The sequence below is a fragment of the Leucoraja erinacea genome, chromosome 3 (genome assembly GCF_028641065.1).
Source record: "Leucoraja erinacea ecotype New England chromosome 3, Leri_hhj_1, whole genome shotgun sequence".
NCBI lineage: Eukaryota > Metazoa > Chordata > Chondrichthyes > Rajiformes > Rajidae > Leucoraja > Leucoraja erinaceus.
In genome coordinates this window covers 47,350,467-47,366,202 of record NC_073379.1, presented here as the reverse complement: position 1 = coordinate 47,366,202, position 15,736 = coordinate 47,350,467, and the positions used below count along the sequence as shown (strand labels likewise).

The window sequence follows — 15,736 nt, the reverse complement described above, 5'->3', positions numbered from 1 at the left end:
ATGCTTTCCCAATGACAGGGGGAGGGAATGTTGTAAGTTTCCCAAGTGGTGGGGAGGGGGGTGGGGTGAGGGGGGGTTGTCATGGGCATGGGAAAGACTCAACAATTGGGTCTTTTTTTCCCCAGAGAGCTTCTGTTTAAAACACCCTGTAAAGCAGACCAGGTCGATTTTAATTTCATTGTCAACATTAGCCTCACCCCCTGCCAGCTCCACAAAGTCTGAAGATACTACTCGTGAGTTACGAGAGGGAGGGTTTAGCAGCTATTTGCTTTCAGAGTAACAAAGGTTTTACATACCATTCCACGATCGTGGAGAACATTTCACCCAGCCAATCAGTCGTTGATCATAGTTTATTTTTCAGTAAGAGAATTTGCACTACTAATTTTCATTCTGAATATTCAGCAAAAATGGCTGTAGAGTTAACTTCAGTCATATTTTAATTTTTAATTTTACAATTCAGTTGGGAGATGGAAAACTGTTTGAATGAAGCAGTGATTGTAAATGTTCTGAACCCAAGATAGCCTGGGCTGACTGGATCAGCAGATTAGGAGAATAAAACAATCCTGTCATAAAGTTTTAGTGAAGTCCTACTGTACTTAATGAGACACATAACAGGGCCTGAACACGCCACTTACAGCTGCAAAGCCTTACAAAAAATGTTGCAAACCCTGATTAATCTCTGTATTGCTCTTTCCTACAACCCACTGTGGCTAAGTTTGAGATTCCAGGTCAGGATCTTGCAAGGTACTGGGAAATGAAAACTAAAATCTAATGGGCCTGTCCCACTTAGGCAATTTTTCAGGCGATTTTTCACGGTGCAAAGCTAAAGTGATACAGACACACGCCACGATGAGCAGAAAGGTTGGCGCTGTAATTAAGACGGTGAAAGCACAGTGTACGGGAAGGATCAGTTAAGTCCTTTAAAAGGAGGGGGGGAGGAAGGGGGAGACGGGATGGGGAGAAGAAGTGGAGAAGCCAGAGATACACGGCTGTGAAGCTCGGCAGACATTAACATTACCGGTCGGTTTTCCTTGGTTCTGAAAACCACTGTTTACGTTTTTTTCCCCAATGAGCCAATGAAATTCACCGGTCAGCACCGGCTACAACCTACGATCTCCTGGCAACCCACTACCACTACACCTACGGCACAAGAATTCTCGCTACTCTCCATGGCGGCTTCATTCCGGTCACTGCTAATTTTCCAACTTGTTGACAAATTAGGGGTGACCAGAATGAAGCCGCGACTAGTTCCGAGAATGCGGGAACTCCTCACGATCATGAAGGCGACTTTCCGGCAACCACCTGCGAACATGTGGTGACCATGTGGTGGCCGCATAGTCTCCTGTAGTTGCCTAAAAAGTCGCCTAAGTGGGACAGGCCCATTACTGTTTCTATCAGGCAGCATTATAAGCATTATCAGTTAAAGGAAAATGATGAAATGGGGACAGAAATTCTACAGAAACTGCAAGCACATCATTAATCCATATGCATAGCAAGGAAAAAAGTACATGTCGCCAGATCCCAGGTGTCCTAAGCAAGCAAAATTTCAACAACTAAAGACGAAAGAACACAACCAAAAAAACTTCTGCAGCAATTAAACAGCCAGAAGAGCACACAAAGAAAATTACTTCCCCAATAGGATTTGATTTCCCACAAAACAGCACATTTTACTGGACAGGCTGGGGATCCTTTTTTAAGCTTTTACTTAAAAGGTTTATTAATCTTTATTATAAAACTGACCTAGGGCCTAAACACGACTCAAACGTTGAAAATTAATGCTAAAATGTAATCAAAACATTTCCAAATAAAGATGAGAAGCAGAAAATGATTACAAAAACACTGTCCCCTTGGAGCAAAAGCAACAAAGAGAAATCCACCATGCTCCCTCTGCACTTTAACCAAACACTGAAATCATTGCTAAATTTGGTTATAGTTTGAACTTTGTACATAGACTTTCAAATATAGTTCCAGTGCAATTAAGCAGTTAGAAATAGTTGAACAAGCAACAATTCTGGCATGTTGCCTTGCTGGCGTTCAAATACTTTGAAACCATGCTGCCATATCTTCAGAAATTATTTTCTGATTGTAATTCCACCCCCTAAACCAGGCAGATGCATATTGATAAATGTGCAGTGCTGTTTACTATTATTAGAAAGAGACCATAATTTAATCCAGGCACTATACAGGAAATAACTAAACGTATCCAGATACAAGCATGATACAGTTGAACCATGCTAGAAAATAATCCAGTTCAGACCAACGTGTAATAATCTGAAAGGTATCAGGGAATTATCATCAATGTACTGTCTCAGGAACGACAAGCAGCAAAACACAAGCTCTCTGCAAAGCAACTTTTCCATGGTCGGGGCATGTTTACGCATTTACTCTTGATATCTATAGAAACCTGTCAATTGCTGGGAGGAGAACTCCCTTTTGCCCTTTCCAGAAAGCCGTGCTTGCTTTTATAGAATGGGCGCATTCTTCTGTAAACAGAGCTTATAGATCGTCCAGGGCTGCCACATATACGACATTTCTATGTCCAAACCAGCTGATTTAATGCTTCACAGGCTCCTCCCAACTGTGAAGGATAATTATCTGCTAATTCTTTTGAGCTGGCTCAAACAGTGACTCAGGTCACCAAACTCTTGCAGAATAAATTTAACGTTCTCAATACTCTGAACATTTAAAAGCATTATGTATCACCTATACTACAGAGCAAATGCTTAACTATATATCTTCACTCAGCTAACATTCTGAATTCCATTTTGCATTTTTTTTGTCTTAGAGCCTTATTGTATGCAAGTCGGGTCATGCAGTGTTCATGTCCATTTCTAACAGTCACACAGATATAAATCTCAGCGCACCATTCCTGGGGAATAGAAGCTCAGCTACGGTCTCCTGAAGGATAATACATAGTCTTACCAACTGCAATGCTATCATCAATCAGTTAGAAACTAACACATTTAATTGCAAACAAAACCTTCCACTATCAGAAATGAAAATATAGCCTTCTTCCATTAATATATCAAATGTGTCCATAATTTATTCGTCATGACTCCCTCACTTTGATTTTCACGCGTGTAAACAATACAAAGGTTTGCACACATTTTCGAGACACCTCGTTTGCAATTGTGCTAAGGACCGTTCCTAATCTCCATCATTTCTCCTGACCTCCATGCAAACCTCACAACTGGCCACAGGCATCCAGCATCCATCACCACTCATGAAACCTAAGCTTGCAGGGACGGACAGCTGCATGTGGCAATAGCTGAACAACTATTTTTTGTAACTGGGCACTGCTGAACAGCAGGATGTGTCAATTACTGGCAACAACCACCTAGTACTTCAGTTGTGCATTTCAAGAGTTACAAAACACCAAAAACACGCCAGAGAGAATTCTGAGAGTACTTGCCTATTTTTACAAACATTAGACACAAGCATTTTCTTGCGTTAATCTTTGATCACTTGATTATAATGCAAGTGTTTCTGATAAGTCTGCTGCATGCATTTTAAATATGTAAGCCTTTTATCTGTGAACTATCATGATATAAATTGGCTATTATAAATTACCAAAGCGTTGCGATGCGATAAAAATGTAGTTGTCTCTCTATAAGATACTGACAACATTATGCAAAGAATTTGGGGCCAGTAGAATGGTAGGTGATCTTAAGCTAAATTCCAAGTTACCAAAATGGCAAACTGGTTAGCAGCAGCAGCAGCTCATCTGAAGAATGTATAGTGTTTCCTCATGTCTAGACCATTTCACATTTGTCACAATCATGTTTTAATAGTAACAAATTTTAACCTACATAGGCAATATTAATACTAGACAACTGTAACATTTCCCTTAAAACGTTTTGAGGGTGCAGTTCACCTGTTAAGCCAAAAAGGAAAACCACTTTGCTGTGCAAGGCTAGTGCCACAATTATCACATCTATTGCACAAGATCTCACTATGTACAGAACAATGTGCTAATTAAAATGTATTCAGTTTAGCACTTCACTCGCTGAGTTATTTCGCCAGATGACTCCTTTGACATTTGATGCTCTCTTTGAATGCTGTGTTTGAGGCCTTTTAAGGCAGAGTATGAAACCAAACTGATTTTGCTGTTCATATCTGTTTGATTATCTTTTTTTTTTCCTTTTCAAACGCTGATTGAAAATAATGCAGTGGAACTTATATTACATCAAAAAAGCTGCAAGTTAAGGAAAACAGCGTGGGGAACAAAATAAAATCTGTATATAAATATGATTACAGAGGGGGGGAATAAGAGCAAAGGAGAGTTGTAATAAGCCGTGCTGTCAGTATTGGTTGCACAATGAGCTCCGCCTACCAAAGTGTTCATCAATCAAAGGGAAAATAAGTCTCCAGGAACAGGATATTACAGGCATTTTGTTCAGTGAATACTAGACAGATTCAAACAGTGCCTCCCTTAATCAAATCCCAAGAAGAACAGGTGGGACACAAATGCTGTGCTCTTTCCCTTTTCTTGGATATGCACTGTTCAAAACTATAGCTTTCCTTCAACAAAAACTGCTGTTGGGAATATTAGGCTAGACTTATACAAAACTACTTCTGTTGTCTTAAAATATAACTTCTCAAGAGCAAGACGTTGGTCAGATGGGTTCACAAGGTAAAGCTCAGCACCTCCAGAAATTCATCATCAAATTTCTGTGTTACTGTATATCCGTCACAGAGAAGCTTTCAGTGTAGTCAGTTGGGGGAAATAGTTTTTGCTCTAGGTAGTAAATCATTGATAATTTATGAGTGAATATTTTTAAAGCACTACTTGATTCCAGTCCAGTGGATGTGGTTACACATTGAGAAAGGTATGCTGTGGTTTCGCTAACACATCACTGCCTCAGCTCTGAGAGCTACTGTTAGCCATCTGTAACAAGATTAAACAAAAGGTACGATGATGAAGGAAGTTGAAAAGAAATGATGAGGCCCTTACACGATCACAATCACTGAACATTCAACCCTAGTCTAATTTGTACCTTCTCACACAGATGAACACAGCACCTGTTAAAATCATCACTGCATTCTCAGGCTAAACCATCAAGAATTAACATGTAGAGCGATACAGTAGATTAAAAAAGTAATGAATTTAACATAGTTAATATGTCATAAATTGCATTATAGATGATTGATAGTGTAATATCACAACCTATCATCTTCTCAATCTCTTGTAAATAAATACAAACTATTACAAAGCTCCCAACACAAAAAAAACAGCTCCCAATAGTCACACTTAAATCTACTGTGGACACAAGATTAAGAAATCAGATCAAAGTCGAAAGATGATATTGTTCTAATGTTCAATGAAACTTTCATTCCTCTATGTTGCTGTGTTTTCCACATACACTGCCCTCCCACCTTCCAAAAAACAGAGTGATAGTGCAAAAGGCCATTGAAAGTAAATCTCCTTTCAAGCTGTCAAAACGATTTGTGGCAGCTGCACTTATTTCTTAAAAAAATAGACATTTTTGTAACATTGGGAGTTATTAAAACTAACCCAATTGCAAATATAATTATGCGAGTTAAATATAATAATGGCATTTAAAGGTTTGCATTTAACGTTTGCAGTGGCCCGGGGTCACGTTTAAGAAAAGTTGGCAGCGTTAGTTGCTGGAGGAGTGAGTTGCGAGCGCTTGGAGCCAGTGCGGTGACTGGACACCGGCTCCCAGCGGACGCGGAGACCCCCGCAACCGTCCGGCCAGCACCAGGGAGAGGGTCGACACCTGGTGGGGAACCGGGCTCTGCGATCGTGTGTTTCCCAAGGTGAATTCCTGACCACTTTTGTCGGTGACGGAGAAATCCAGAGAGGGCTGCGTGGGCTTTTGTTTAAAGTGGGGAGAGGCATTAAAGTCCTCGCACGTTTTCTGTTTTGTTTGTACACAGGCTGCCCACGATTAATAACACCGAGCCGGCGTCGGTGAGGCAGTGATCAGCGGAGCGGGAAAGTGAGAGTTGGAGCGTTGTTTTTACTGTGTGCATGTGAGAGAGGAATGTTTGTGTGTGTGCGTGAAAGAGTGGGTGAATGTGTGAGTTTTGTGCAGTGTGGCTGAACGCGTGTGTCTTTGTGGGTGTGATGTGTGAGGAGAGGGAGAGACGTAGAAGCAAAAACATATACGACTGTGTTTTATGTGGAAAATGGCTGTGAGCGATTATACGAGTGTTATTGAGTGTGGGCTGAGAGTGAGTGTGGGGTATGACTGTGATTGTATGAATGTGTTACTGTGACTGGGTTACGAGTGCCTGTTACTCTGGGTGTGAGCTATGCATGATACTGTAAAGTACGATTTGTGAAGTACGATTTGTGAGTGTGTGTGGCTGTGTACTGTGAGTGTGTGTGGCTGTGTACTGTGAGTGTGTGTGGCTGTGTACTGTGAGTGTGTGTGGGTTATGGCCGCGTGGAATTATGAGTGTGTGGCTTTGAGTGTAAGTGATTGCACGGTCTTGATTGTGCGGGTGAGCGTGACGGGTAGGGAGGGGAGAGAAAGAAAGTGAGTGGGGAGGGAAAGTGAGAGGGAGGGAAAGTGAGAGGGTGAAAATGGAGGGGGAGGGAAAGTGGGAAAGAGGGAGGGGAGGGAGGGAGGGGGGGAGGGAGAGGGGAAGAGGGGGAGAGGGGAAGAGGGAGAAAGGGGGGAGCATGGAGGGGGAGGGTGGTAACAGTGAGGGAAAGTGGAGCAAGAGAGAGGGAAGAGGAGGGGGGGTTCTCTCGCCCCCCCCCCTCCCCGTGGGATGAAAGGGGGGAAAGTGAGTGGGTGTGTTCGTGCCCCAACCTCCCCCCCCCAGAAAGCCTTGGCGCCCGTACTCCGGCTACAACTGCCGGCTCGCCGGATCAAACCCAGCCCGGCCACCACTAGCTCCATTTCTTCTTGATAAACCTGCAGGCAACAGCACCGAATGCGGGGAAAGAGAGAGCCAGGAGCAAGACACAATAATGTAGCAGGGGAGGACACGGAGACTGTGTAACAGGGAAATGTACATGCATCCTATATACAAGGCATCGAACGGAATGTTCCGGCCGTCCCTTGCAAAGAAAACTGAACGCTCCTCGGGATTATTTTTACGGGCAATGTAATAAACCTAGAGTTTAAATTCTTCTCCAGATCCTCTCTAGCCTTTTTTTTTGCACATTCTTAACCTCTTTCTTTATGCTGTGTGTGAGAGAGCGAGAGAGAGGGAAATCTCACAAGGAAAACAGCCAGCCAAGAATAATTTTACAGGCAGTTTGTTGCTGTACTTTTTTTTCGCTTTACCTTACAGCGAAATAATTCTCCCCACCACACTAACACACACAATACACTCGCATACCTTCAGGGTAATTCAACCTCACATATCATACAAGACGCGGACCAGGCAATGCAAAGACCAAAAATAAAAGCTCCTAATTGTGACTGAGAACCGAGAGGTGGAGGGAGAAAAAGGACGAGGCTGGGTTACCTCAGCATGCCAGTCGTGTTGGAAGCACCAAGCCGCTCTTCGGCATAGCTATGTGGCTGCCTTAATCCAGGGCTACAGTCTCCGGCCCCCGAGTAATCCAACATCTAAGCGGGTCGCAGGCTTCCTCGGCGAAACGTGTGGGAGCACAGCTGTGTCTGCGGGAGATGGGGGGGTAGAGGGGTGGGGTAAATGAAAGGGGGGGTGGGGGGGGGGGTGGGAGGGGGGACGCTCAGAAGTGCGAGCGTGACCGGGAGTCCCAGTGCGTCCGCTCCTTCCCACCGCTGCGGATCGCAGGCAATGAGTTAACGCGGAGCAGGCAGGCGGCGCTTCACTCTCTCACTCTCCAGGATCTCGTCTCCGTCTCCCTCACTTAGTCCTCTTTCTCACAGTCTCTCTGAAGCATCTGGAGAGAGAGGGGGAGGAGGAGGAGGAGGAGAGGTCAGGCGGCTGACGTCAGGCACATCAGAACACACCAGCTCTCCTCTCCTCTGTACGGTTCAGACTGGGCACACAGCGCACAGAACTCGCCCGGAGACCCGGCCACGCCGCTCACGCAATGAACACGGAGCCAGCCCTCCTCCCCACCGCTCTCACGGTCCAAGCTAGACCCAACTCCAGTCAACAGCGGGCTTTTCATCAGCCCCAGGGTAGGATGAAAGCAGAAGCGACTACCCTGTCCGATATTTCCTTGTACTGAGACACACTGACCTGTAGGATTTCACATCCCGCCACACTAAAAGCACACAATCGCGGAACTGCACAATTACCACCCAAACTTGAAATAAAGCAACATTTGGATGCGCGTATAAGAACAGTTTGCATTCAAGCAACGCCAAAAACCTCTCAAGAACCTTTCCCCGGAAGATTTCCAGACTGTTATTAGCTTGAGTCGGAGTAAGAAAGGGAAGTTAGTGAGAGAGCTGAGAGGGAAGGCATACTTTATAGGAGGAGGGAGCGATTCATTCCGGAGTTGAGAGCTCAGACACTGAAGAAGCAGTTGCCAATGGAAGATCTATTAAATCTCGGGAATGTCCAAGGACCCAGAGTTCAAGGAAGAAGGTGATTCAAGTTGGGAGACGAGCGAGTGGCGAGGACTGGGGTCATGAGCTGAATCTTGAATTTTAACATCATGACTGACCAATGTAAACCAGCACGGAATGAAACGGTGAATAATTGACCTTCAATGGGGGTTAAAAGATGGACAGCAGGGATTTGGATGGAATTTATGGAAAACGGGAGAAGTCAATTGGGAAAAATGGAAGGTCCGAAAGTAAGAGAGAATGTGTGGTTGAGGGTTTCAGCTGCAGGGCAGCTTCGAGATAGGAACTCTTATAGTGGTTGAATTTGGTACCGCACTCAGAAGTCCATTCGGAGGTTAAATAGGAATTCAAGGTTGGCACAAGTCTGTCTCACCCTCAGGCAGTGGAAAGATGATCAAAGTGTCACAGAGATACAATACAGAAATAGGTGATGGAAGATGCTGGTTTAAACCGAAGAAAGACACAAAATGCTGGAGTAACGCAGCGGGACAGGCAGCATCTCTGAAGAGAAGGAATGTGTGACATTTCGGGTCGAGACGCTTCTTCAGACTAGTCAGGGGAAAAATAAATGAGAGATATAGACGGTGATGCAGAGAGTGATAGGACAAATGAATGAAATATGTAACGATGATAAAGTAAACAGGCCATTGTTAGCTGCTTGCTAGGTGAGAACGGGAACCTGGTGCGATGGGTGGGGGACGGATGGAGTGAGAGGGAGTGCAGAGGTTACTTGAAGTTAGATAAATCAATATTCATGCCACTGGGCAGTACGCTGCCCAAGCAAAATATCAGATGCTGTTCTCTGACAATGGAGGAGGCCTAGGATAGAAAGGTTAGTGTGAAAATAGGTCCTTCAGCTCACCAAGTCCAGACCAACTATCAACCACCATTTTGCATTAATCCTACCCAAACCCGTTTTATTTCCCCCTCACATTTGCACCAACTGCTGCGCCCTCGCCCATTATTCCACTCATTTCCACACTAGGAATCAATTAACCCTACCCATATGCACAATTTTTGGGGATGTGGGAGGAATCTGGAGCATCCGGAGGAAACTCAAAAGATCACAGGTAGACTGTACAAACACCACACACACAGTAGCGGAAGTCAGGATTGTGTCCAGGTCAATGAAATAGTAAAGAAGCAGTTTTACCAGCTGTATCATTGTACCACCGAATATTGTAATGTGGGATTAATGCAGGACAATTGCACTGGGAACTGAAGACACAATTTGCAAAAATTCTCATATTTATTTGAACAAAAAGAATTGGTGGTCATTTAATTTCATCCAATCATGATATTACACCTGATAAAATTATGTTTTACAATAAGTATTTAATATGTAGTTTTTGCAAAAGTGGGCAAAATAGGCAATTGCGGTGAATATCCATGCAGCCCTGACTGCTTGAAGTTAATCCATTCCCCATCAAAGTTGGATCAAGTTTCCCCCATGAGTTATGATTGATCCAAACAGGTGTGGTGAAGGATTGTGAAAAGCACCAGGTAGTTGCAGACATGTGCATGCCACAAGTTGGTTCTAACTGTATAACTAAGATGCACATATGTTCTTTAATTTGCCATTTAGATTATTTAATAGGCAACCTCGTTCTCTTTCTTATGAACATTTGCATTGGGGTATGAACATTGAATTGTGATGTGAAATGTTATTGTTGGAAACTGAACCTGGAGTTCAACCAACAGGAATGCAAGAAAAGCCAATAAGTTACATAGAAATTAGGTGCAGTAGGCCATTCGGCCCTTCGAGCCTGCACCGTCATTCAATATGATCATGACTGATCATCCAACTCAGTATCCTGTACCTGCCTTCTCTCCATACCCTCTGATCCCCTTGGCCACAAGGGCCACATCTAACTCCCTCTTAAATATAGCCAATGAACTGGCCTCAACTACCCTCTGTGGCAGAGAGTTCCAGAGATTCACCACTCTCTGTGTGAAAAAAAAGTTCTCCTCATCTCGGTTTTAAAGGATTTCCCCCTTATCCTTAAGCTGTGACCCCTTGCCCTGGACTTCCCCAACATCGGGAACAATCTTCCTGCATCTAGCCTGTCCAACTAACCCTTAAGAATTTTGTAAGTTTCTATAAGATCCCCTCTCAATCTCCTAAATTCTAGAGAGTATAAACCAAGTCTATCCAGTCTTTCTTCATAAGACAGTCCTGACATCCCAGGAATCAGTCTGGTGAACCTTCTCTGCACTCCCTCTATGGCAATAATGTCCTTCCTCAGATTTGGAGACCAAAACTGCATGCAATGCTCCAGGTGTGGTCTCACCAAGACCCTGTACAACTGCAGTAGAACCTGCCTGCTCCTATACTCAAATCCTCTTGCTATGAAAGCCAATGAAAGTTCAATGTATATTCAGTCTTGTATATTGTCCTTCTTACAAACAGATGTGCAACTTGCTTCAAAGTCCAATGGGTGAACCTCTTTCCAGGGATAACTGTAAAAGTACTGATTAAAATATCTATTCGAAGAAAAGCCCATTTTGGAAGGGTTACTTGCTACTGGGAAATTACACTACATTTTAGCCTGGTTGTCAAATAACATTGTTTTAAGAACAAATCACTGAAGTGTTAATATAAAATAAAACAGGGCCCTGTACACTATTAGGCCTGCTCCCAACATATTTTTCATACCTCACACTAAGAGCAAGAGGTCACTGCACAAATGCAGACTTGCATTTCATATGAGGCAATACTCACTCCCTTCGCATTGCATGAATGGGACACCAAGTCACAGAATTAGCATGTATTCTTCTTCAGTGTTATTTACAGGGTACTTTGACAATGAAACATTCTTGAAACTTAAGTTATAGGATAAATAAATCATCTGGTTACTTTAAGGCTCTTTTTTTTAATGTTAGATGTCATTTAGGGCATGACAACTCTGCCCTTCCAACCACAAAGTAATAAACATATCATTAGATATTAGGGCACTAACACCATGTTGTCATGTTGAGGAGAGCAATGTCACAACTGATAAACCTGCTGCCTCACAGCTCCAGTGGGGTCAAGGAAAGAGCATTCATGTCGCGGCCCTGTTTCCACCAATCTTTCCACCACCACGCAGAAGAAGTGCAAGACAGACACCATTGTACGCAGATGCCGAGAAGTGTGTTCAGCTTTGGCTGACCAACCTCTAATCTTGTGTGTGGACTCGATAAGAAGAAGAACAGCTCCAATTATCTGGGTTCAATCCTGACCTCCACTGCTATCTGTGTGGTGCTTGTACATTTGTTGATGTTCCAGCCAAAACGAATAATTATATTAACATACAAAAAGAATATTGCGAGAAGCACATGCCAGTGCATCAATAATATAATAAATATCTTCTGAACAACAAGTTTCCCTATCTTTTAATTTTGTAGGTCGGTGAACAAATCTCTGATAGGTATTTACACAATAAAGCCTTGTATCTTGATGGTCAGACCTGCATTCACGTAGCTAGTACTTTTTATAGAGATCGTGAAAACTATCTTTGAATAATATTGTGTTTTGGTCATTCCCAAGTTACTTGACAAGTGACTTTTAAAGCAGCCTTAAAGTAATCATATGATCTTTTTCCATATAATTGAAGATTCAAATTTAATTCTCTGCCTCAGAAGGCAGTGGAGGCCAATTCTCTGGATGCTTTCAAGAGAGAGTTAGATGGAACTCAAAGATAGAGGAGTCAAGGGATATGGGGAGAAGGCAGGAATGGGGAACTGATTGTGAATGAACAGTCATAATCACGCTGAGTGGTGAATCTCTGGAACTCTCTGCCACAGAGGGTAGTTGAGGCCAGTTCATTGGCTATATTTAAGAGGGAGTTAGATGTGGCCCTTGTGGCTAAGGGGATCAGGGGGTATGGGAGAAGGCAGGTACGGGATACTGAGTTGGATGATCAGCCATGATCATATTGAATGGCGGTGCAGGCTCGAAGGGCCGAATGGCCTACTCCTGCACCTAATTTCTATGTTTCTATGTTTCTATGCTACCTCGAAGGGTCGAATGGCCTCCTCCTGCATCTATTGTCTATTGTATATTGTGTATTTGTTATACTATGTACAAAGGATAAAATATATATTGTTAAAAGTACAATATAAAATTGTCTTTATCCTGAATTAGAAATTAACATTGATTATGATTAGAACTAATGATAAACTATAAACAAAGCAAATAAGACAAAGGTAGCATTTTTGACAAACAAAATGTTTCATTCAGTGTTGCAAGGTAAACAAATAGCCTGATCCACATTTGCCTCCAATTTTAGCATTTAGATTATATATCTTGACAACGGAACAACTTTCTCCAGTTTATTTCCCATTGCTTCTCACATTCTCTCGCACATACCCATTAACAACTCCAAACACTGGGAGTAATTTACAACAGCCAATCATACTATTAAAGAGCATGCGTTTTGGAAATCCATGTGGTCACAGGGAAAATGGGCAAACTCATGCTGACAGCACCAGAGGTGAGAATTGAACCTGGTTTGCTGGAGCTGTGAGACTGATACATTCCTTCCTCTGGCTTCACAGTTCACAACTCTTCTATCCTTATTGCGCACCTTTTGTTTTTACCATCTCTGGCCTTTGTCCAGCCATCTGCCCCTCAACAACCCCCTTCCACCCCCCCCCCCCCCCTCACTTGTATCCACCTATCACTCACAAGGTTTTGTTCTATCCCTCCTCTCATCCAACTTTTTCGACCCCATGTCCTCCCCACCACAATCAGTGTGAAGAAGGATCCCAACTCGGAACACTACCTATCTATCTTCTCCAGTAGATGCTGCCTGACATGTTAAGTTAGTCCGGCACTTTGTATCTTCTTTTGTAAGCCAGCATCTGCAGTTTCTTGTTTCTACACCTCCTGCAGAGCCATGCTGCAGCTCTGATGGATAACACTATAAATAGAGACATAAGGAACTAAAAATGCTACTGCAAATGCTAGAACCTTGCACAAAACAAAAGGGCTGGAGGAACTCTGCTGGCCAGGCAGCACCTGTAGAGGAAAATGGACAGATGACATTTTGGGTCAGGACCTCCGACGATCAGGCTGAAGAAGCGGCCTGACCAGAAACATTGCCTGTCCATTCCTTGCACAGCTGCTGCCTGATCCTGCTGAGATCCTCCCACACTCTGTGTTTTACTCTTTAAGTAGGTTACATGTCAGAGTCATACAGCACCGATCAGGTTCTTCGGCTAAGCTTGTTCATGCCGACCATGATGTCCCATTCAAGCCATTCCCATTTGCGCAAGCCTGGCCCATATCTCCCAAAATGTTTCCTATTCATGTACCGGCTATGTACCTGTGATATAACCTCTTATTCAACATATGCAAAAAAATATTAAACATATCACCTGGTTATTATCCTATTGCCGGCTGTAGGCACACTATGAGTCCAGACCATCTACACACTACTACAATGTTTCTCAGATTTAATGGGGTTAGTGAGATATGAAATATGATATCTTCATATCTAATCTAAGAAATATGATATCTTCATATCTAATCTAAGAAATATGATATCTTCATATCTAATTTGATTTCAACCCAGTTCAGCATTGTTTCAGTCAGATCGAAAAAGAGATGAGCATTTATATCCTTTCATTCGAAATATCTCCGAATGTCTCATGACCAATTAAGTATTTTGGAAGTAAATCTGGATTTATAAAAACTCCCACAGTCAGCATAAGGCTAATAATCAGATGATATGTTTACTTTAGATGCATACATTCTAGGTGAAACCACCTCACTATAACTCCTATCTATGACACTCTCATCCTCCTGGACTGTCCAGAGGTTGTCCAGCCACTGCTCCAGTCAAGAGCTTCTTCTTCTTATCGAGTTCATGCACAAGATGTTCAACCAGAGGTGAACACACTTCTCGGCATCTGCATACAATGGTGACTGTCTTGTGCTTCTTGTGCCTGGTGGTGGTAAGATTGGGCTCTTAAAGATAGCGGAGTCAGGGGATATGGGGAGAAGGCAGGGGGACTGATTGGGGATGATGAGCCATGATCACATTGAATGGTGGTGCTGGCTCAAAGGGCCGAATGGCCTACTCCTGCACCTATTGTCTGTCTATTGTTGAAAACAGGGCCACAAAGTGAATGCTCATTCCTTGACCCCAGTCAAGAGCTGAAGCTATTGCATTCCTTTGGGACACTGGAAGTTTCCCTGACTTCCCGCACCCTGCAGGAGGAGCAGACCATTGCCCTAACTGCCATCCCGACTGAGACTTCCACAAGACTGAGGAAGGAAGTCATTAAAACAAGACCTCCCCTTCTGTCATCCTCTGCTCAGCCTCCTCACTGAAGCCTCTTAAGCCAAAGCCTCAACACCTTCCCTCAACTAGGCACTTGCACCTCATCGCATGGACGCATGGTAATAGGCTGCTCCATTAATCCTTCACCTTTTCACATACAGATTACTAACTATTCTCCTCAACATCCAAGCAGCATAGATACTTAGCTTTGCACATCCAACCGCAGAATAAAATAAGAGAGAGAAAAAAAGTTACAAAGTGATGGAGTACCTCAGCAGGTCAGGCAGCATATCTGAAGAACATGGATAGGTGATGTTTTGTGTTGTGTCTTCAGACTGATTGTAGTGGTGGGGGGGGGGGGGGGGGGGGTGATCTGGAGGAGAGGAGGAGCAGGACAAAGCCTAGCAAGTAATAGGGGGACACAGGTTGGGGGGGTGGGGGGGGTTGTGTTCATAGGCAGATGGTTGGACAAATGCCGGAGACGAACATCAAAAAAAGTCATTGTGTAAAGGTGAGCCCTTGCTTAGATTTGAAATAATGTTCAATAAATACTTCTAATTGCTATGACAGAGTTTAAGTGTGGGTTGACATACCATATAATTCACAAAGAAATTACATATATAACAAATCACAACAAATGAATCTTCACAGATACTCAATAAGTATAGCTTAATGGATAATAACATAAAACCTATCCAACAATCGTAAGCAACTAAAACGGTGTGCTATGCAAAACAGAGCTTGCAATTAGAATTGTGTGATAGGTTGCTACAGTCAATTAATATCAGACGCCCTGGGAGCAGATCTCTCTGAACCAGCATCAAGATTATCTGCCATGTCAGGCAGTTTGGTTTGCCAAAGTATATCAAACATGGAATGAATATGAACAAAAAAATTAAGAACAGGAAAATGCCATTCGGCCCTTTGAGCCTGTTCCACCATTCAAGATAATTATGGCTGCTCATCCATATTTAATAT

The 15,736-nt window shown here is 43.2% G+C and overlaps 1 protein-coding gene and 1 long non-coding RNA gene across 23 annotated transcripts in view; one reads left to right on the top strand and one right to left on the bottom strand.

Moving 5' to 3' along the window:
- The window catches only part of LOC129695551 (receptor-type tyrosine-protein phosphatase delta-like), a 570,848-nt gene that overhangs the window by 542,568 nt on the left and 12,544 nt on the right, over window positions 1–15,736 (bottom strand). For 9 of the 22 annotated variants that reach the window (XM_055632598.1, XM_055632605.1, XM_055632602.1 and 6 more), the window contains exon 1: window positions 7,450–8,370. The exons of 1 other annotated variant lie outside the window; for it this stretch is intronic. The gene's annotated coding sequence lies outside the window, so the exon portion shown is untranslated. Of the gene's footprint in view, window positions 1–7,449; window positions 8,372–15,736 lie in introns of those variants that run through there. 12 more of the 22 variants (XM_055632607.1, XM_055632619.1, XM_055632610.1 and 9 more) reach the window with 5 other exon arrangements.
- LOC129695554 (uncharacterized) lies at window positions 87–7,108 on the top strand. The gene is made up of 2 exons (XR_008723187.1): window positions 87–5,781; window positions 6,897–7,108. It is a non-coding gene; the product is annotated as an uncharacterized LOC129695554 (long non-coding RNA).